This window comes from Thermobia domestica, chromosome 2 (assembly GCF_964235325.1).
Source record: "Thermobia domestica chromosome 2, izTheDome1.hap1.1, whole genome shotgun sequence".
Taxonomy (NCBI): domain Eukaryota; kingdom Metazoa; phylum Arthropoda; class Insecta; order Zygentoma; family Lepismatidae; genus Thermobia; species Thermobia domestica.
This window is the reverse complement of record NC_137455.1, coordinates 36,426,438-36,449,735: the sequence shown is the minus strand read 5'-3', so window position 1 is coordinate 36,449,735 and position 23,298 is coordinate 36,426,438. Positions and strand designations below refer to the sequence as shown.

Here is a 23,298-nt window from a genome sequence, read left to right as displayed (position 1 = left end):
TAAAAGCAGCTGCCCACAAGCCACACATCACTCCAACGAACGAAGCCAGGAGGTTGGCATGATGTAAGGCTCATCGAAATTAGATCCTAGACCAATGGAAACATGTGTTATGGAATGATGAATCACGCTACACGTGTTTCATGTTAGATGGTAGAGTGTGGGTGTGACAACCCGGGGAACGCTTCTTACCAGACTGCATTGTGCCAACAGTGAAATTTGGTGGTGGTGGTGTAATGGTGTAGGGTGTATTTTATTGGTGAGACCTAGGCCCGCTTGTTATTGTGCCTGGTAACATGAGTGTAAATTATCTGGACATTTTGAACAATTCAGTGATTCCCATATCCTGGAAATTCTTTGGAATGGATACATGTTACTATCAGGATGACAAAGCTGCCAATGTTATGTCGTGGTATGACGAGAACAATGTGCAACGACTCCAGTGGCCTGCTCAATTGCCTGATTTGAACCCCGTGGAGCATCATCTGTGGGATGAATTGGAGCGGCGTTTAAGGTCCAGATCAACTCGTACAAATTCACCTGCCGTACTTGGAACCACCTTGCAGAAGGAGTGGGCTGCCATCCCACCTGATACCTATCAGCAACTGGTGAAAATCCTTCCACATGCTGTAATCCAGTCCAAGGAGGCCCTACCCGATATTAGGTATGTCATGATTTGCTTCATTCCAAAAGTTGTGGGGCGACCGGTGACTTTTTGGTAGATAGTAGATAGTGTGTAAAGGACATCGTAACACCGCTTTTAAAACAGTTCGATATTCGATCCATGGCTATTCTTTTGTTTAGTTTTTAACTCTTGGTATTTTATTTTAAGATACTGTATAGTCTCTCGAAAATCTCTGCGACAATTTCCCCCTACTTCTTTCCACCTTTTCCAACATATGATTAGAACTTTTTTTTTTTTTTTTTTTTTTTTTTTTTTTTTTTTTTTTACTGTCGTATTTCCATCATGACATTTTCGTATCGCCCTTATTTCCTTCAAGACATTACAAGCTGAAACTAGCTGGAAATGGTTATCAGTTTCTTTATGAGATTGAAAAAAGAACAATAAAACTAATTTGATGCGAATTTCTTCTCGAGTTTTCAATGAAATATTGATCAATTTCAAAGCACCTAGTGCTTAATTATTATATGTGATCACACAAATTGACAACACTTACAAGGCAGATTTTAAGGAATGAGAAGCTAATCTCAGCAACTGTCAACAGATGCCGCCCAAGGAGGTTCGCCGTTCAACACAAGTCTCCAGTTGGTCTTGTAAAGGCAGAAGCCTGCCGCAGGGGTCTCAAGAAGCCGCCCCGAGATTAAACCCTGGAAAAATAAAAAATATTTATTAATACATAAAATTTGGACCCAAAATTATATGCAAATTGATCTTTTACAATACACAAGAAAAAACATACGAAAACATATGAAAATACATAAATGCCCAATTTCCTTTTCAGATCTACAGTTTCTCGTAGAGTAGATTACGGTGTGTTGTCAAGAATTTCATCTGAGTTCAATACTAGCACACATCCCACGATTTGAGGTAGCTAACTTCCACACAAAATGTCCCATTGAGATACATACAGTTCTCAGTACAGCACAAGAATGTTTTCTTTACGTTAGCGTTTCCCAAACTGTGGTATGCGGACCACCAAGTGGTCTTAAAATCTTGCTCGTGTGGTCCTCAGTCAGAAAAAATAAATTACAATACCTACGTATCACACACTACAGTTAAGAATATTAAATAAGTACATATTGCACATATATTGGATTGACTCATTAATTCCTACCGATCAGCAAACTTTTTGTCAAACGTCAGTGATGATGGCAGTACTGTGAAATAAACCAAATTTAGCTGTTACTAATAACGTGGACCACTATTTGCGGTTTTGGTGGAGCTAATAAAGTTCTTGTTTTCCAGGGTCTGAAGTGTGGAATGTCACGTTGAAAGGAAGAGTCATCTCCTCCGTCATATTCTCCTGTACGAGTTGAACAAAGATTTTAGTGCTGTAGACGCATCCAGACTACAGGATATGGAGAAGACGCTATTGCTGACAGGATCGCTTGTAAATGGTTTGACAGGTTCCGAAGTGGACATTTTGACCTAAGCGATGCCCCATATTCTGATCGCCCATCCAACTTTCACAAGACCATTAGAACGACTTGATCCACCTCAATCCACATCATATCATTCAAGAAATGGCCACAGAGAAAGGCAGTGTACAGACAACTGTTGGGAGTTATCTTCAACGCAGAGGAAATGTTCAAAAACCGAGTTCATGGGTGTCTCGTTCACTCAGTACTGGCAAAAACCAGTGTGTTGCCATTTGTCGTTCTTTTCTTATCCGTCATCGTAAATACTGTCGCCAACATCAGCTCTTTCTCTCACATACTGTTACCGGAGATAAATGGGGCCTGTATGTGAGCTTTAAGCAGAGGAAGGAGTGGATCACCCTAAACAGAAGGGTAACACCATGGCCCGAACATGATTTGCATACCAAGAAGACAATGTTGTGTGTCTGGTGGGATATGGAGGGGATTATCCACAGTGAACTCTTGCTCCGTATACTCTGCTGCTTTATACTATGATCAACTCCAAAATGTTCATGCACAACTTCAAAATCAAGGGCAAGATAAACAACATGGCATCATCATCCACATAGACAACGCCAGACCATATGTGGCACACATGATAAACGTTCAGCAGCTTCAATGGGAGATTCTTCCTAATCCGACGTATTCCCCAGATGGGGTTCCTACAGATTACCATCTTTTCCGGTCCCTGTCGAATCTTGCATGCACTTCGTGGCGCGTCCTTCGAAAACGATGAGCAGCTGCAAACTTTCATTCGTGACTCCTATGCATTCAAGCTACCATTTTTTTTTCTTCTATAAAGGCATCCAACAACTATCTGAACGTTGGGAACAGATAGTGAACAATGTGGGGGAATATGTTAGTGATCCATTGTTTTATTAGTTCAATTTTGAAACAAGAAATGTATCCATTGGTTCTAAATGTCATGAACTAATCAACTCAATACTAGGTTATACAATCTATTAAAGTGAAGGTACTAATTCTCATCAATTATAGATGTATGATTATAAAATATTCCTGATAGCTTTCAATTAATTTTAAAAAATGTTTTCTTCTACTGATACTATATAAAATTAAGGAAATTTTAATTAATAGTATTTTAAACTCAAATGTACTGATATAGTGGTATATGCTCAAAAGAAAAAAAGTACTGTTTCGAAGGAGTCAAGAGTAAGATGGTCCACGGTACGTTTTAATAAAAAGGGTCCTCATTTGAAGGTTGAGACACACTGCTCTACGTGAAAGAAAATTAAATGAAATATTTAAGTTTAACGTCTCACAATTATGCCCTTTAGCTAAGGAAGACTACGATTTAAACAAGTGAATGAGAAAGTGGAAGGGAACGGAAGTACCCCGAGAAAACCTACGCCACGCCTAATATTGTTCGCCACGAACTTACTTTGCCAGGGATCGAACCAGGGACCCCATGAACAAGCGCTCTACCACAGCCACCGTGCTTCCCTCTACATGAAAAAAAAAAAACAATCGACAACAGACTACCGCAAGCAACCTCTTACCACTTGCCAGTCAATGTGTTGGCCAGGCCTGCTCAAAGTCAAAGGAGACGAACGATTGTGAAATAACTGATGAAAAGATGTGGGAGGAAATGGAAGATTCCCAGAAAACCCAAAGACACTATGTTGTCTACCACAAACTCGTGCGGCCGGATTCGACACCCTTGACCTCGCACCAAAGTGAGCGCTCTGCCACTAACCACCGAGCTCTCTACGAAAATTTGGCGGAGTACAAACTCCAATTTTGATAGCTCATACACAACTTGCAACCAAGCTTGGTCAAGATCGGGAAAAAATGAAATCTTTAAGGTTTACGTCCTACGATTATGCCGGCTAGGCTAAAGGAGACGGTGATGAGAAATGAATGAAATCGCGGAATGAAGAAAGTGGGAAGAAAACGAGAGAACCCCGAGAAAATCCACGCAGACGATGTTTGTCCACCATAAAGTTTACTTGGCGCGGGCTGGGTTGAAACCTTGGACCCCAAGCACCAGAGTTGAACGCTGTACCACTGCGCAAAAATCGAATGTTTTATATACATATTATCCTTGTGATTGACTTTTAAAAAAGAAAAAAGGACGAAAATACAGACGGATATGCAATTCCGATTGCAAATATAAGTGGCATAACGCGACAGTCCTTTGTCTATAGACAGTAAGCCCATAGAATCTGTCAGTGAAATCAGAAGACGTAATGTGTTAATGTTCCGTGACGAAGCTTAGCAACACTGCATGTTCTAGCTAAAATAGTCTACTTCACGAATCCAGTTGCACCTGGTGACAGTATTATGAAAATCGAATCGCCGTTTTAGCATCATTTCGATGTGGAAAACCAGTGCGAGATTCCTACGATGAAACCACACGCTTTTCGTTTCGAACAAGAGTAAGGTTCAAATAAATGAATGGAGCTCTTGATCGGGCCATTAAACATGTGCATACACAAAAGTTGTAAATACTGTTCATGTAGGGATTCAATGCAATCCTTTAAAGCAAAGATTTTTGTCTCGTGATATGAACATTGCTCCGCATAAAAGATACACACATGATATCTGCTAACATACAAATTAAAGAAATACGCCACAGTGTGTTTGGCAAGCAATACCCCATAGTTTATCACACATACTGACTGGCTAGTTAAAGTTTGGATCTCAATCCACTATTATTCTCTGTGGTAAAAGCCTGAGGCGGTAGCATATCGCAAACGGCATCGCAATATAGAGATGTTACAGAAATCCATCAGGACAGCAGTCAACCAAATTCCATTGAACACGATTCACGCAGCTATTGAGTAGCCTGGACGTCTTCACTGCTGTGTTGCCGCATAGGTCGCTTATTTCAAAAGAGGGTATAGTTTGTATATACTTTCAGAATATATGCACATTAATAAGTTAGCGTTGTTTTATTTCACAGTTAGGGCCTATGTGGGTTCCAAGTATGGACAGATTTGCGGTCGTACTGTGTATTTAAATATTTCTAAAGCTTCTACCAAGCAAATTAAGAAATTACTTATTACCAAGGAAAATTCTAAACGAATTTACTAAAAAGGAATAGAACTACATCTGCATATGGTATTACGATTACAATTTTCTCAAAGCACAGAGATGAAAGAGTTTTCTTCTCACAGTTAACTCTAACATATAATACACAGAAGATTTGAACGGAACGGGGGGAGAATCAACATTTTCGATTTATGATATTAAATGTATAGTTCCCAAAAGTTATACAGGAAGCAAATTGCTCAACAGAATACTGTTGACTTTTCTATGAGCTTTTACTTACGACTGTCAGAAAATTAATAGAGAAATTTATTTATTTAATGCATGAAAACTGTGTCGAAATACCACACATTATAACCGACAGAATATTCACGTGATTTTCTCGATGATATACTAAAAAAGAAAGTAGCACACAAGACTGCTTTACACCGTTATACTAAGATGCTGTTAGTTTTTTTTAGAAAAAAATCATTGTAAGATCTGATACACCTGTTATCAAAGAACTATTATATTCTGGTATTTCTAATTTACTGGCCTTGTATAGTTTATATGTAACTTTATAATTACTAAGTTTAAATTGACAAAATCTTAATTTAAAATGTCTTGGATATCTTCTTGCACATTTAAGTTTCTGCAAGAACATATGAAACAGTATATGTATTCACGATTTCCGTTAGGTCAAATTCCAAATCCTCTCTATCGCACATGTTTGCTGATGAAGCAGATTATCAGTGCAATGGTCTGTATACATACATAACTTGTCTCGCCAGAACGTCGTTACTAAACTGAACACCAATATTATTTTCAACCTATAAATCATATATATATATATATATCACTTTGAGCTTGTCTGTAGCCAGAACTTCAGGTTTATAATGAATTCAGTGTTATTAAAGCTGTATTTTGTTAATGCAACTTTTTTTTTATATAACACTCACTATTTATTCAACCCTTTCTTCACATACTAAAAAATACGAATTAATATTGAGTTGAGTTGATTTTGTTTAACGACCCTTTCAACAGCGAGGCTATATGAGATGGGATCTACTGATTAACGTGGAATCCAAACCAAATGAGCTCCCGCCGAGAATCGAACCGAGGTCTCCCACACCAAAGGCGCGTACGCTAACCGCTTAGCAACGAAGCAGCTCACAAATTAACATTGAGCCACATAGAGCTTACCGAGACTTATTTATCGCTGAAGTAAAATTTTTAAAATCTACTCGTAGATGGTAGAGTCTATTGTCTTCCACTGATAAGTGTATTGTAATACTGAAATCCCTGATGTTCTCGATTGGTTGGTTGTTAGAAACTAAGTGTCGTGGCTATAGTTAGACGTGAGATACGAACTATTAGCGGATATCGAACTCGGATCTCCCGAAAAGTGACAATCCTTATCATTTAAAAAGCATGAATATAACTGACCTCTCTATATTAGATCAGCCCTTACTGAAAACGGACTCCGTGACCACGTGAATCAAAGACAAAAGTTTAAAATTTAAAACTTTAATTTGATTCTCACATTATCAAATATAACACTACCACTCGTGCAATAAAATTCATATCCAATTGGTCCTTGGCTGGATCGAACAAGTTTCATTATGCTTTATGTTTAATCTCTTGTACCGCATGACATTTGAGGGCAGAACTTATCTATATTTGTCACAATCAAAAATAACAGCAGCCATTATGAACTCACACAGTTCTATCAATTAAAAAAAAAAAAAACTATATTAAGACATGACACTTCTATTAAAAAAAAAGTTATCTACACAATGCGCACAAACACATCACTGCACACAATTTTCACGAACGCGCTTCTAGTATTTTAAAAGAGCATTTTTACAATTCCTTCACTCAACCGAATATATGATCACATTTGAATGAAGTAGTGATATTTCATACTGTGAACGAACGGTAATCTTAATTACCCACACACATCCGAATTACTTTCAAAAAACAGCAATCACATCATGTACGCGTTAAACTGGGAAGTTAGATAATGTACTTACACTAAATGAAGTGTAATGCGTGACTACAAACGTCAGTGAGGGTCCACGTGAATTCTCTTATGCACGAAGCAAATGTCGACTTTCAAACAGCTGTGTCGACTCACAAAGAGCATTTTGCTACTGCAGATCATTCAGCGGAAGCTTCGATTTATATACTCCCACTCAATATTCAATTAATTGTTTGCGATGTCATGAGATGGGAAATCTATAAGCTTATCATAAAATCATTAAAATGATAAGTACATTTCTTCCTTCAAGTGCAGCTGTGATTTTGTATTGAAATTGAATTGGTTTTCTACGTCTCTTCCCTCTAACATACTTCAAGAGAATGACCTTTATCTACTTCTTTCTTTTCACAAGCCACACACGGCTATTTCCATGACCTTCAAAATATACATTTTTAGCTCACAAAATTATGATGTAACTACCTGTAATGATGTCATTGTAACTATCGATGTCGTGCACTGTAGAAGCGAACGGGAGATTTCCTAAAACTTGTTTTCACCACTTTACTCTTGCTTCATTACAATCCTAACCATAATTGCCTAAGGGGAAAAGAGGAAAATCAAAATATCATAAGGCTACACTGGGACACTATTCGCTAGAGGACGACCCCTGCACAAAAGTGACATGCAATCTCAGGGGGGAGGGGGAGATTCAATACAAGGATTCTCCGGAAATTTGTTTAAAAGAAACATTAACCCTAATCAACTGAGTAATTTGAAACCTCCCTGAAAATGTACGCACGCCATTTGGATGATTTCAGTCAGGCGCGCACCCTTTTTTTTTTTTTTTTTTTTTTTTTTTGTCCAATTTGGGAGAGGGCGTTCCAATACTACAAGCCACTACGTCTGTGTAGTATTGAATGGGTATTACTCTGCACCCGAAACGACGGTGATTGTAAAAAACTTCCACCCATACTTTCAAACACAAAATGATAGAACTAGATTGTTTCTATAATACAAAGAATACAGACGAAGTATAAGATCAAAATTTCATGCTAAATCAAAAACTTCCCAGTTAAACAAGTATAGTTTTATTGAAAAAGTGTATAAATGTTGAATTACAAGTTTGGGGAGTCCACTGAGCCACCGTGGGTACGCCCCTGATTTTAACCTGGAAAACGTTTGAGATGGATTCACACCTTTCCGCGACTTCAGCTAGTAGTTTTAAACAGATAGCCTCAAGGATAGCCTGTGTTTCATGACAACCGGGTTATGTCTTTTTAAAAAAAAAAAAAAAAAAAAAAAAAAAAAAAAAAGCTTACGTGAAATCACTGCTTGTCCTTCACAATTTCATCCTAAGCGAAATTCAATATGGAAAATTCTAATAGAAATCTCAGTGATTAGTACAGAGAAGCTTCGAGGCAAACGTATCCCAAACTTTATGAAAATCACTTAACTTTTACGAAAATTATTAAATGTTTTTAGCATGAGGTGAATGCATACGTTGCCTACAATTTCAATCCCTCACAACAGATAATTTTAAGTCACAAAGTGCACGACATTTCATAAAAATAGAATTCTTACGTAGTTTAAGGAATAAACTGACGCTCAATTCTTGGCAAATTTCAACTCCAAGCAGTCGGAATGACCGGGAAAGCTCAAAGAAAATGTATGCCATATCCTTTTTCGGAAAATATTTGCCATATTGCATCAAAACTAAGTATTTTTTAAGGAAGATATTCTGGAGATTACCACATTATATGTATACGAAAACTTTCAAGGAATGGATAAAGTATCCCTTTAACTTTTCATCCTTAGCAGAATAACTTGAATAATGCGAAAGATCACAAAGCGCTTAAAATACAAATTATTGCGTTAAAATCAAAGGTTATTTTGGGAAAATTTTTATATTATATTGTGCATTAAAAAGTATGTGCGAACTTCCAACTTCATTTTATTCTCTTTTACACCCTTATATAAGGCGGACCACAAGAAGGCAGTACAAGACAAAACTAACTACATTATTACTAATACACATTTAGTAGCATACGTGTCATGAGGGTTTGTCACTTTTTGCATCTGACAGGTTTTACCGTTTTTTTTTTTTTTTTTTTTCGAAATAATAGTAATAATACAGTTATTTCATTCTTGGACTACATAGTGGGCCACCCTGTATTTGAGGATTTTAACATCAAATTATGGACTCGTTTCTTAAACCTGAAGGAAAGCATTGACGAGATTAAAATCGTATAAGTTCTACAAAAGTTATCGTGGAACAGATACTGACACACGCACATTTGAGTTGAATTGTAGAAGATTGCTTACGCTCGCTTACATTATACAACTTTGATATATGGAGCACTCTAGTTGTCTTATTTGAAGTTTTGCTTGGGGTAAGAAGGAAACTACACTGAATCGTAGGTCCCTGTGTTCATTAGTATATTAATATACTATTGATTTTAATATATAATCAAACTCGAGGGGAACAAATCTCCCCCTCCCCGTCTAAATGACGCCGCTTTCCTTTTCTACAATGTCTTAGTTTTGAAGAAATAGTTTTAAAAGCTTTAGTTTTACGAAAAATGAAATACTTCATGTTTACGGCCTACAGATGCGCTTGTTATGCTAAAAGAAATGGAAAATTAATGGAAGTGGATGATCATGATACAATAGTAGAATGAGAATGTGGAAGGAAACTAAAGAACTTCATGGACATAAAGGTGTCCACCACAAACTCATATGACCTGGAACTAAATCAGGGACCCGTCGCACCAGAGGTGTGGCCTGGAAGCGCACTCTGTTCGGTGTATGGAGTAGTGCAGCAAGAGAGCAGTTAACGCAGCACTTTCGCATGGAATGGGGAAGGGAACGTGTAAGGAAAAGACCACTATGCCTCGTCGACGTCAAACACTGCAATATACAAAAACCACTGCGTTTGAATAGGGTCACATGACCCGCCTATGGGAAAATTTCCCGTACTGCGAAATTTGTGAGTACAGGCATATTATAAGAGTAACAAAATATAGAAATATGTCACCCCGTAGGATTCTCATTGCCAAAAGTGGCAACTATTTTATTTTGATAGACATTTGTACGAAGAACCAGAAAAGTATTGTTGCCAATCTCGGCAATTGGTAGGATGACCGCCATGTTGATTTAAAGATGGCGTAAATAAAAATTACGTAGTGCAAGTTAATTAAAATGTAGTCATGTGGGGTATCAAATGAAAGCTTAGGATACATACAAGTAAACGAAAATACTTATATACATTGTTTAAGCCATTATTTGTGTGTTTAAGGTCAAGATTGTTAGGTCACCTTACTGAAATTCCTAGTTAGAGGCATTAATGTTACTGTTTTGTTAATACTTTAAATTGAAAACAATTTCAATCTAATACATTACTTGAAAGCAGACTGAAAGGTATTGTGAAACGAAAAGAAAGTTTCATTTCTGAATTTTCACAGTGTTATCTATAGTCACTACGATTCTTCATCCTCACTTCAGTTTCTGAATCTGATAAGTTGTCTTGAGATGCATACTCATTATAACATACTTGATTATAACAGTCACATACTCGAGAGCATGAACATCTTGCATATTTACACGGACAAGACGATTTACATTTTTTTTTTTTTCACTTACAGCTTGTGATGCGCAAATACTCTGTAGGAACTGGTGGAAGCGTTGTCATAATTGGTACGTAGATGTCCCCTTCGTTTGCCAGCCACAATCTGTACGTGTAGGAAACTTTTGATGTTGCTGAAATGCTCTCTTCCGAACGATCCTTTGATAGTTTTCTCAATTGGTATGCTGGCGTAAATCATCCTCTGTTGGGGACAGTTGTTGAATAGTCTTTCTCTGATAAAATAGCTTTAATCTATCATTTATTTCTGATACAGTGGGTTTGAAGTGGAAAAGGAGGACAACGAAATATTCAATTCTCTTGAACACATCAGAAGTTACTTCGTTTTCCAGTCCCACAGATGTCAGTAATTTATAATTGTCTTTATATACTTTCCAGGGTGACTTCTTCTCATGCCCACTTATCTGACTGGTTGTATCACAGGCTGTAGTGCTGTGAAATGAAAGCAAAGAGGACCCGTATACCAGAACATGGCGTATCAGGCACAATCTTAGGATTGGTATTAATCTAGTTGGTTTGCTTCTCTTCATCCACACACGAGAGCCTAAATTATGTCACACAAGAAGGACGAATACGACTCTATCGTCGCTAGTAAAGACAAGCGATGTAAATCCGTCATCTAAAGCTTGTTTCCCAGCAACAACATCCTTGTGTCTGCTTCTTGATCTGAATGTAGGTCCGAGATGTCTCCGGCTACAGAGTGCACTGCTTTAGCAGATAGAAGGCCTCCAATTAGTACTTTGTTGTCTTTTTTTTTTTTTTTTTTTTGTTTGTTTGTTTGTTTGTTTGTTTTTGGAACATTTAAGAAGTTTCTTACTGAGAAAACTAACAATGTTCTCTCTGTTCTGCGGCAGCGCATAAAATGCGTTCATGATGCTGATGCTGGAAGCGGTATTCCTCTGTCTTGAATAGCCCTTCTAATGGGTAAAGTGTTTCCAGATCTAAAGTTTCTTGTACTTGATTTAATGAACGGAGAGACATACCTATCAAAAACAACACCAATCCTAGTTCATATTCCTGAATAACTGGACGATATAAACTCAGTGAAGGAATCTGCGAGGTCTCCAAAAGTTTTACCACTCTTTGGGTTACCAACCTTGTGCACACAAGCTATAGCATCAATAATTAGTGCTACTGAGCCTTGAAGATCCTTTATATTTGCAGTGGCTACTATATCCTGTGTTAGAAGCTGAAATAAAGCAGCATTGTAACCAATAATGCATCCGATCTGGACAGGGATGGAGGATATGAAAACAACTCATGCTGTAGGAGAAATCAAACATCAACATTTGGATATCGGTCTATGCATGTAATTAACTTGTGGCTGATTAACTTGTGTGACATACTCCAGGAGCCTTATGCAGAGTCGTTTTGACATATGATTAGCGTCATACTAAAGGCCTGACTACTGCAGGAATCATATGTTGAACTCTTTAGTATGGCACTAGTCACGCGTCAGTACGACTCTGCATAAGGTCCCAAATGTCTTACTTTGTTTTACTTCGTTGTAACGTTATGTCTTGGAATGTTTCTTCGGTTTGGTTTGGTTTGGTATAGTCTCAAACAGATTAACTTGGGATTTAGGAAGTAAACGTGTCTTAACGATAGTCAATAATTCGTTTGCCATTTTCAAAAGCACTGAGAATGTCATGTGTTGTAACTTCCAGGATTACATCTTCTGTTGACATTACTCTCAAATCATTGTTGATACCACGAAACAGTTGAAAGCGCACAAGTTGTTCTTTTATTACTGCTACATCAGTGATGTCCCTCTCTAGTCATTTCTTATGTTGTTCATTGTGGATGAACGGTGTTTGAATGTCAATGTTGCTGATTTATCGCTTCAGAAAGATGTCTAAGTTCATTTTAACTGAGTTCCCATCGCTGTCTGACATATTCATTCCGTGTAGTGTTTATTATGCCATTTGTTACCTTGCAAATCTTGTTGATATGCTCAATGGTTTGATCAGTTGCTATCTTTATAAACGGCGGCTTGCTTCTTTTGACACCGAAATGACCATCTGTGAACTCTGCATAAACCTGCATGCGTGTAAGGTACATTGGACTCCATCTGGTGTACGTTGTATGTTTATGAGCAGAAATCAAAGCCAGCATATTTTCGAAAGCTTCTAAGTGCTTGTGTCAGTTTCCCTCACGTTTAGCTCTTATAAAGCTGAGAAATGTATTCACTGCTTCCAAGTAAGGCAAACAAAATCTAAAAGTTAACCGATTTATGTGATCTACAAATTTCTGTAGTTTTAGTACAAATGCAGGGAGATTACACGTTAATTCCTTCACTGTCCTTCTGACTTGTTCATAATCTCTATTGTTGAAAGATGTAGCAATTCTTTGTGTGTATTCCTCTACAACATCATATTCGCACCCTCCACCTGAATTGTTCAACCAATCCACAAATTCATTAATCAATGTATGCCAAATAGCTTCAAAGATAAGTTTGTGAACTCTGATTGCACGGTTATACATTTTACCTTTTATTATATTTGACGATGTTACTTCTGAGAAAATTCCACTTTCATTCCTACATTTTTCCAGTCCTGAACCAGCAAACTGATGGCTTAGAGCTGAGAAGCACACCAGAATCATGTGAAATCTATCATGTCTAATTATAACGTCAAAATCTATGTCTAATTATAACGTCACATGTTTCCTCTTTATTCAACCATACTAACTCAAATACTTTACAGTAAAGAGCCTGACCAAATGTTACAACAGTGTGATGCTGGCCCAAATGTTCTAAAATCAATTTATATCTCATTGCAGCTGTTCAAATTGCATCATAATCTGAGGCTGGTGCTGGCAGAATTGGGAAAAACCCAACGGTAGTCACTGGAGTGTCATCTTCGCTAAAACATGAAATAAATTATAGTACAACGCTTTGATATTGCACTTTCACCTTCACTGGCCTAACATGTTTCTGTATTATATATTTTCTTACTTTTTAATACATTGTGGATGTTTCAATCTTTAATTTTCTATCCACACATGCCAATATTTCAATTGAATTTAAGTATGTGAATTTTGGACCCGCAATTTTTGATCCAATATGGCGACCAACACACCTACTTGTTATGTTGGCAACAGTACTTTTCTAAGTCTCAGATGCAAGGACTTACAGAAAACAACTGTTGCCGCTTTTGGCAATGAATATCCTACGGATTTATTTTCTGTGCAACTTTATCAATTTTGTCCCCCTACTATATCATCATAACAGTGACGCGTATGTGAGGCAGCACCAGAAAGAGAACCGTATACACCGATCAGGCAATGGATATGAAAACGACACGGATGGTTTATTGAAAGATGTTTAAGATTAGACCGTTTAAAGCGGGGTCCGAACATACTACTGTTAGGGATGGCATGAGGAATGGCTCAACAAGAAATTGAATCAGCAACCTTGTGTATCAGCCACTCGGTCACTTAGAGCATTACGAAGACCATGGTATGACGGATTACAGCGGCGTGCGTAGTGTTAGCCCCAGACGTCGACCATCAAACATGTGTACGACATATGGTTGTTTCTTGCTTCTCAATGTCCTCATCTGTCTTGCGATTTCTCAGGAACCATTCATCATGTTTTGATTCGATGCCACTACGTAGAGAGAGTGAATGTAACACACAATGCTTTTAGCAAGGTTAGAGATTATGTACAGTTTTGAATCTTTTCGTACATGTAACGAATCTGTGGTATAAATTTCATTCCACTCTCACATCTTTCTTGGTGCTGCAATTTTCACAAATATTATATGGGTTAATGAAACCGCGGGTTCAATGCCACAGAAACAAAAGCTTGCCACTAGGTACTGTCTTGTTTATGAACTTGAATTTTTTAAAAGGGAAAAATGAAAGGACTTTAGTTTAACGTCCCACGATTATGCTTTAGGCTAAACGAGACGGGTGATTAATGAAACTGATGATTGTGATATTAAATTTTTTGTGCTCTCCAGCCGGCAGTCGAAACAGCAAAAGAGAAAATATCTGAATATACTGCTGGATATTGGTGGTTACTTCTAGTTGCCAAAATACTTACTGTTAAAAGAATCTTCAGTCGTAAGCAGAAGTGCGTGTATATAGCTTCAGAATTAATTGACCAATTTTAGAATATTTTATTTCACGAAGGGCGTGTGCCATTCTCTGGACGGCGTCGAAAACCAATCAAATTAAGCAATTCGTTCCGAAGCTAGATTATGTATGAGGGAAGGCCTCTTTTCGTTAACTGTTTTCTAAAGTATTTTTACAATTATCTTCTGAACTCGAGAGGTAATTCATCTATTGGTAACACTGCAGAACCATTAACAAATGCAAATTTCAATGTCTAAATAACTGAAGAAGAAGAAGAAGAAGAAGAAGAAGAAGAAGAAGAAGACTGTGTCTGTTCAACAGTAAAGCTGCAACTCGTCAGTAAATCTGGTCAGAAAAGCAACTATGTTCAAAATTTGATCTGAGGGCCAGTTCATGACTTCCGACAAAATTCTTTGTTCCTTAACCCACATTTTGCTATATCTTCATTCCTTCACCTTCCTGGCACTGATGCTTAATTTGTATTCTTATGTAGGCAAAAAGATCGAAGAGCATTTCTATATATTGCACAACGAATCGAGGTTGCTGCTTTACTTGAACGTGGTCATTTCAATCCGTTAAACATCCCACCTTTTCTTTGTAGTCTAAAGAAAATGGAGAGTTTAATTAGGTTCTACGTTAATTATTACTAAAGTAGAACAGGAATAATTATTTGATTTTGTATCACGAGTTGCGTTCTTTTGTATTGAGCTTTTGGAGGTCAAAATTGAGAATGCATTTATTGTGATTATATGAAACCATATTTGCACCGTTCGATGATGATTTGCCGGTAGCAGACCATAATCTCGTCGCTACAGAACGTATGTGATTTCTGGTAATATATATGACACGTTATTTTCACATGCTTCCTTTGAAACTAACTTATCTTTCTAGAACTTCTGCGTAGACAGAAACAAATTACAGGTGATGGTGCCAGATCTGGGCTATACGGTGGATGCTTTCAACTCTCTCATCGAAGTTCTATCAATTTCTGACGAGTTCTTAAAGGTTATGTAGCCTAGCGAGATATACGACATCCTTCCTATTGACTACTTACGGCCGTTTCTTTTGAATTCTTAGGTATACTCGCCCTGTCTACAGTACAGGTTCGAGTCAACCTATTTTCCCGGCGGCAGCAATCTGTGATGCACAACGCCCTTCCAATCCCACCAAACGCAAAACAACCTTCGTGAGTGTCAGTGGTGGGTACTGCCATAGACTGTGGAGCTTCTCGCTTTAACCACAATTTATTATACATTGTTGTTATAGGTTATCTACTCTTGTTGCCAGCTTTCTCTAAGATGCTATGAGTGCTTACATGTTGGTCTTGCTCGACTTTTTATAGAATATCCTCGATTTTTGCTGTGACTGATCGCCCACTGCGAGAAGTTTGAACATCGACATTTCCAGAACGAAAACAACTGGTCGTGTTTTGGTTGTTGCTTTTTATAACATGTTAAACAGCAAAAATTTCTTCACAAGTCTGTGCAGCATTTGCACATTTATCGAAAAACCGGAGACTTCACTCATCTTTACGGTGCAACGAACACTTTTTACATGCCTACTAGCTAAAACAGTTAGCTGTCAAATGACGTTGGGTCTAACCCGCTGCGACTCATACTGAGATTCGGGACGCTGACGCCATCTCATGCTTAAAAGCTCAATAGTTTTTAGACGACTTGATAATTTGAATCTGCAATCACATACATTCAATTATGGAAGGAGCCCATAAGCCAATCTTTATAATTGTTAGGTGAATTTAAGAGGGAAAACATCAGTTAAGATGGCCGAAACCCAAAATCGAACCTAGGTCAATTTGTACGGAACTGAATTTTTAATGATGAGCTTTTATATCCGCGACTCCACTCACGCTGTTGTTTCCACTGAGATGGTACGGAACTTTGGTAATAGAACCTGATTAAATGGAAGGAAGGAAGAGAAAATATACCCAACAAAACTAAAACACAATCCTCGAATCGAAGCTGTGGCTATAGTTAGATGAGGAACTAGTTTTCTGGGCTTTCGGCATCTATGGCAATGTTAGTCCGTCGTGTATGAGGGATGACGTCCCTTCGGCGATTACTACCCGGGAATTTGTGTGGCCTGGAACAATTGTTAGGTACCATCCCGCCATTTTACTGGTGTGAATTAAGAAAATCTCACAGGATGGCTGGCCTGAAAAAGCTAATACCTTTTCGGCCGAGTGACCCCACAGAATCGAATCCGCGACTAGTCGTAACAATTACTATACTTTGGTAAGCGCTCCATTATTACTTACGATAAATGTAAGTTTAACAATTAAATTTGTTATTCGACTTCTCTAAATGACGATTATGTTCTATCTGCGTAATAAGAAATCATAAATAATCATTGTGTGAATCGCATTCATGTTCGATATCTATTTAGGTCATTCCAAAGGCAATACACCTTAATTGCGCAATATCTCGTTTTAAAATATGGACTTGATTGGTTGTGGAATTTCCATAGTACTTCATAGCTATGACACTCACTGACTTTGCAATTAAAAAGAAAAAAATACCAAAGATGTGTCATCTGAATTCATCCAACTAATTTTAACATGTCATTTTTCTCACTTCCATATCACCACTGACAAAGCATGTTAATGAGAAAACCATTACAACTATTAGACAGATAAGTGGAACATTAGTACAAAAGTACAGTGATAAACATTTCTTCATTAATTTACTTACAGTCTTCAACAGCTTAAAGAATAACAGTATGTCAATGGGTTCATACTTTGTTTCAAAGAGAAAACTACAGATAGAAAAAGAAATGAGCTTTCACTGAGTTTAACACAGTAAAAAATACTATCATTTTCAATTATGTACACTCATGTCCAAAATGATTGTCGTATATCTATAACTGTCTTCTTGTAAAAGTATAATTTGATAATGATTTTGCAGGGTACTTTTAATACTGATTCTGTGTGTATAATCGGGAAATGTATATTTGTGGTAAATTTCATAGGAAAAGAATTATATATACAAAAATTAGAATGAGAAAAACAGAATGTTGCCAAACGGACAAGAAAGTTTTATTTTCGCTATATTCTTATTTACTGTTCTTTTGACATGAAATTTGGTACATATACTGTATGTCTTTGCCAATTATACACATACTAACATAAGAAATACCGGGCGAATTAGTTATCAAAATATATTCCAACAACAACATATTTATAGACATGCAACAATAATTTTGGACATGAGTGTACATATCTATATCAGTCATTACTAACTAACCGATGTATCGTGCAGGAGCGCGCTTTTACAAGAGCCAGGACGGAGAGAACAAGATTGAGCAAAGAGGAGGGAACGGGGTAGATGCAACGAAATAAAATAAGTGTTGCCAGTGAAAGACTAGTCATGCATCCACGACTAATGCATTTGCAGAACCGTCGACTATGCCTTATTTCCCTGTCACCACTGTCTTTTATTAACGCAACGTTTGCTGCCGTCTTGTTTTCTCTATGTAATTTACTGAGAAAACGAGAAGCGAATTGTTACGTCGCAAAGCATTCAGTTGGAAGTTATTTATCCATACACCAAAACGTCTACAATCCATGGAAGACTATGACCGGTAGACGGGTTTTAGTTGGTGATAAATATCTAGTTAGCGCAGCGCTCCCATCCTGTCGTTTCTGAGTTTCTAGGGCAATGTAGTTACATGAATCTAAAACTAACGGGAAATGTATGGATAAACAGATGCATATTTGACAAATCAAAACCTAATGAGTCATTACAATGAAACCTTCAATGTCTGTATTGGAATCTTAAAGACAAGTTAAAAGCTACCTACTGTAATGCTTAGGCCGGTCAAATATTAACCAAAGAAAGGCCCGCCAAGCCACGCAAAGGGAGGCAGAAGAAGATGTAGAGAGAGGCCTGAGTACATTAATGTGTGTCTCACGTTGGAGAGACTTTTGCCTAGCAAAAGCTCGAGTGAATATGTGCTACGAGCATTTGTTGCATTGCTCAGAGTACTGAATATCGTTGTGGCTGTCCTGTTCTCTGGTCAATATACGGCCGGCCTAAGACAACTGCTGGTCACAGCGGAAGATGTACAATGAATTTAATAACTTTAATAACTTTCAATTTCTGAACGAGAAAACTATTTGGCTAGGTTTCATGAGTCTCACATCGGAAAAATATTAAACACATTCATATTATATATATGAGAAGTGCATAATTTGTACCATTTGGCAAATATTGTTAGGATTATCAAGTCCAGGAAGATCAGGTAGACAGGTCATGGAGCCAGAATGAACGAAAGTATCAATACTTTCAAAGTTTTAACTAGAAACCCAATTGGAAAACGATCATTAGAAAGACCTGGGCGCAAGTGGGAGGACAATATTAAGATGGATCTTGCAGAAATAATAATACCAAGTAGAAACTAGATCAAGCTGACTAAGGATAGAAGTCAATGGTGAGCTTCTATGAACGCGACATTGAACCTCCGAGTTCCATACACAATATAAATCTGTGCAATGAACCCGTTCTTGTATATGTTGTATCTCTAATCCTAATTTACTACCCTATTCCTCTCTATTCCAATTACGGGGAAAGGAACAGTCCTCCCTACCCTAATGTGCTGGCTTAGTAGCCTCGCCGAACTACTACGTGGACTACAGCTTGCCCTCAGTGAGAATACACGTCCTGTCCAGAATCTCAGTGTTGCAAAACACTCGAACTCAAATATTCGGATGGATGACTTTGGCAGAAGTCATTTAGGGGAGACTTTTGAAGTTTCCGGGACTCCAGTAAATTGGAACTCTTATAGGTTCTTAAAAGAAACTAGAAAAGTGACATTTTCTTACTCTTATCGGTTGTCGGCAGAGAATGGACACGTCAGCTACTTAACTAAAAATCAGGAAGTCCAACTCATGTGAGTATTCATAGCTGGCAGTATTTATGCAGTTCACTCATGTGGGTTTACATTTGTTAGAGTGTATAAGTCAGAAAAAAAAAACTACAAAATCACATTTCTATCGATAGAAGATTGTTTCCATTACTCCCAGAAAAAATAAGCATTATTATTTATTCAAATATTACTGATCATTACGTTTCAAATATGAACCACTAAATTCATTTCTGATTGAAGTACGATGACCTATGTATTCCAAGGACACCCAACTGTTTGCAATTCGCCTATCAATCACACAATGATGATCATTTCCACATTAATGATTACGCAGTGTTATCCAATTTCTCTGTTTCTAGTGTAAACAACTGAAGGTACACGGAGGAGAAATGGAAAACTACCTACGAACTATATTTACATTTCGTAAACACGACTTAGAACCATACACAAGCATACATTGTGTAAAATTATCAGCTTTTGTTGATTTTAGGGACAGTCATGCCCATTCAGAGAATGTATGAATTCATAACAAAATGTCAAGATTTGGATAAAATAAAAGTAAAATTCATTATGTATAGCAATATGTTACAAAAACATGTGTTGCACCTGCTGTAAGCAATGTGCTGAATCTGACATAGTAGGTTGCTGCGATTAATGAAGCAGTACAAAGGATAATCTGCAACTGCTGTGACCAATGGTGTATTCAGGATTTTGTTTCGGAAGGATGGACTATGCACAACACGGGGAAGCAGGGGGAGGGCAAATGCCCACCTGAGTTTGAGAATTAAATATATTTTAACTTATGCATAAATTGAAGTTTCAATAGCAAGAATTGTAGATTGGTGAATGCTGCAGACTTACGGGATATGATACAAAAATTTAGCAGTGAATCTAACCTTTTATTCTATTCACAGAAAAAAAGGGCATACCTAATTTTCCAGGCTACTTATCCCCCCACTCTTGATTTTCTTTAAGTCAAACATTTACCTTTCTTCATAACTAAATGATGTAAATATTTCTTTGCTATAATAACTAAAGTTCTGTTATGCTGATATCCATGCAAGTTTGTGTGGAACACCACTGCCGTGTCGTGACAAAACGCTGTAACTTTGGCGGAACAGTTTTGCGAAAATGAGCTGTAAAGTTTTCATTTGAAAATGTGATCTGTATCGTGTAGAACAAGTGTAACTAGGCAATAATAGTCAACCGATCAATTTTCACCAAATTTAATCACACAACATGCATTTGCATAACATGTAACCACGTGTTTCCAAAGTCAAGATACACTGGTTCTACACGATACAGATCACATTTTCAGATGAAAACTTTACGGCTCTTTTTCGCAAAACTGCTCCGCCAAAGTTACAGCGTTTTGTCACGACACGGCAGACCAGCTTCGCTTATCAGCTCCTCGAAGTTTGCGTTACTGACGACGGCCGATTTGAATCACAACAAACAATGGTCGAAAGTATGATTGGAAAAACGAAAGAAAGTAACAACTGAGAAAAAGAAACAAAGTAGAATGGACGAAAGAAAGGAAAAAAACTCAGTTCTTACATGGAATGAAATCTGACAAATACAGTATTTTTCTGAACAAAGAGCATAAGAGGATGGAAAGTCAATGAAGTTCTTAGAAATGGTAAGGAAGATTATTGTTATATGTGGTATGTGAAAAATAGATTTAATTGGGAGGGGGCTTGAGCCCGATAGCCCCCTAAATACGCCACTGACTGTGACCCATCCTCTTTTTTCAAATACAAATGGCGGAAGCCATTTGGAACTTTCGACTACCTTAGACCACACAAGGGCACATATATAGTACGGCCGCTATGTCTCTGGCTCTGACAGTTCTGCACGTGGAAAAACAATGTTGCCAATTTGTTCTTTATACACTATTTTCTTTGGCTTCGGTTCTGAAGAACAAGCCATTGTCACCAAATAATAACACTTCTTAACAGCACACCCAAATACACACACAAAGACAAGAAAAAAAAAAGTTGCAGTAACTAAACGATCTCAAAGCACTTTTCACTGAACTATGCACAAACAAAAGGAAGAATACGGAGCGGCAACAACGTCTGGTTTCCATGCCAGCGCGGTGACAGCTCGGTTACTCATTGGGCCTTATGAGGGTGTGTCAATGTAGTATCAACCCTCGCTTTCTTTTTCGCATAGCTGTCAGAGCCAGAGATACAGCGGCCGTACTATAGCTACCCAAAAATTATGGCATTCTGAGTAGAAGGACGAACTCAACAGAGGCTGTTTCAAAAAACACTCTAGACGGTCAAAATAATCGCTTATTTCTTTAGCAATACTTTTCTAAATGAAAAAAGAAGGAATTTCACAAACTATAATTATAGGCACAAGAACTGGCTGCCACAGATTGGTATTACTACCCGAATATTTCAAATACATATAAAATTGTCCAATGTGCACACTGCCGAGCGTTTAGATCGCAGATTGCAATTTTGCCGAGTTTGCCTTTACTACCCGGAACGCCTCAATTGTTTGATCAACTTTTAACGAAAATATGACAACCAACCATGATTACAAAATTTTAATACTTATACTTGTGATATAGACATGAAAATACAAAGCAATTTTTTTTATATGTAAATTCGAACTAGAAACTAACGTTCATTTTCAAATAATAATAATAATAATAATAATAATAATAAAATGGTTATGGTTGATATGGGCAGTATCAAATAAAATTTAAAAGTTGTAACTATATTTACATCAAAGCAATCAAATACGGAAAATCCACGCGTAATAGTTGAAAGCGTAATTACTTTTCCGGTCAGCTGAAATGAATATACGACTTAGCAACACACTCCTGACAATGACCGATGATAGTAAGATTCCTAGTACACACTTGTTACAACAGTTGTAGATAATCTTCCTTCTCGAACAGTGACATCTCTCTTTATTCGAAGGACGAAGTCTATGCCCTGGTGTCAGAAGAGGAGAACTTTGCCTTCGAATTATAACTAGTTATGATCAGAAGTGAACATAAGGCAAAATAAATACTAATACCCACAATATACGAGGATCATCCAGAAAGTGAAGACCGTTTAGTTCAGGGATGCAAATAAGCAACAAAATTTTACTCGCCCAAGAAAAAAACAAACTACTAGCCCACATCCAACATATAGAAATCATTTACTTACCTTCGGTATGATATTAAATACTCGCCCGCACTGATGAACCACTCGCCCCGGGTGAGTGGGCGAGCGGTTATTTGCATCCCTGGTTTAGTTACACAAAATGAAAAAAATGTTACACACCGAAGTTTCCTTCACTTCTCTACAGAATTACCACTTCACTTAGACATTTGTCGTATCTGTTCACGAACTTCCAAATTCCCATGCTATACTCTTCTGCCGTCATTTCACTAAACCAGGTGGTCACTGCATTAAAAAAAAAACTCAGCACTGACGTTCTTGACTGGATATTACACAGATGGAGATGCCTTTCTTGATCGAATTGTGACTGGTGAAAAACCTGGGTACCTCACATCGCCCCAGAGAGCAAGTGCCAATTACTTGAGTATCATCATCCCTCATCACTCAAAACAACTGAAAAAATTCACTCTCTCTCAATACGAAAGGCTATGGTAACAGTCTTTTGG

The 23,298-nt window shown here is 37.5% G+C and overlaps 1 protein-coding gene across 1 annotated transcript in view; it reads right to left on the bottom strand.

Annotated features, from left to right (window-relative positions):
• LOC145671470 (ornithine decarboxylase-like) overlaps positions 1-23,298 on the bottom strand; it is a 70,363-nt gene that overhangs the window by 23,803 nt on the left and 23,262 nt on the right. The window contains exon 2 of the mRNA XM_081740663.1: positions 1,176-1,326. The gene's annotated coding sequence lies outside the window, so the exon portion shown is untranslated. The remainder of the gene's footprint in view (positions 1-1,175; positions 1,327-23,298) is intronic.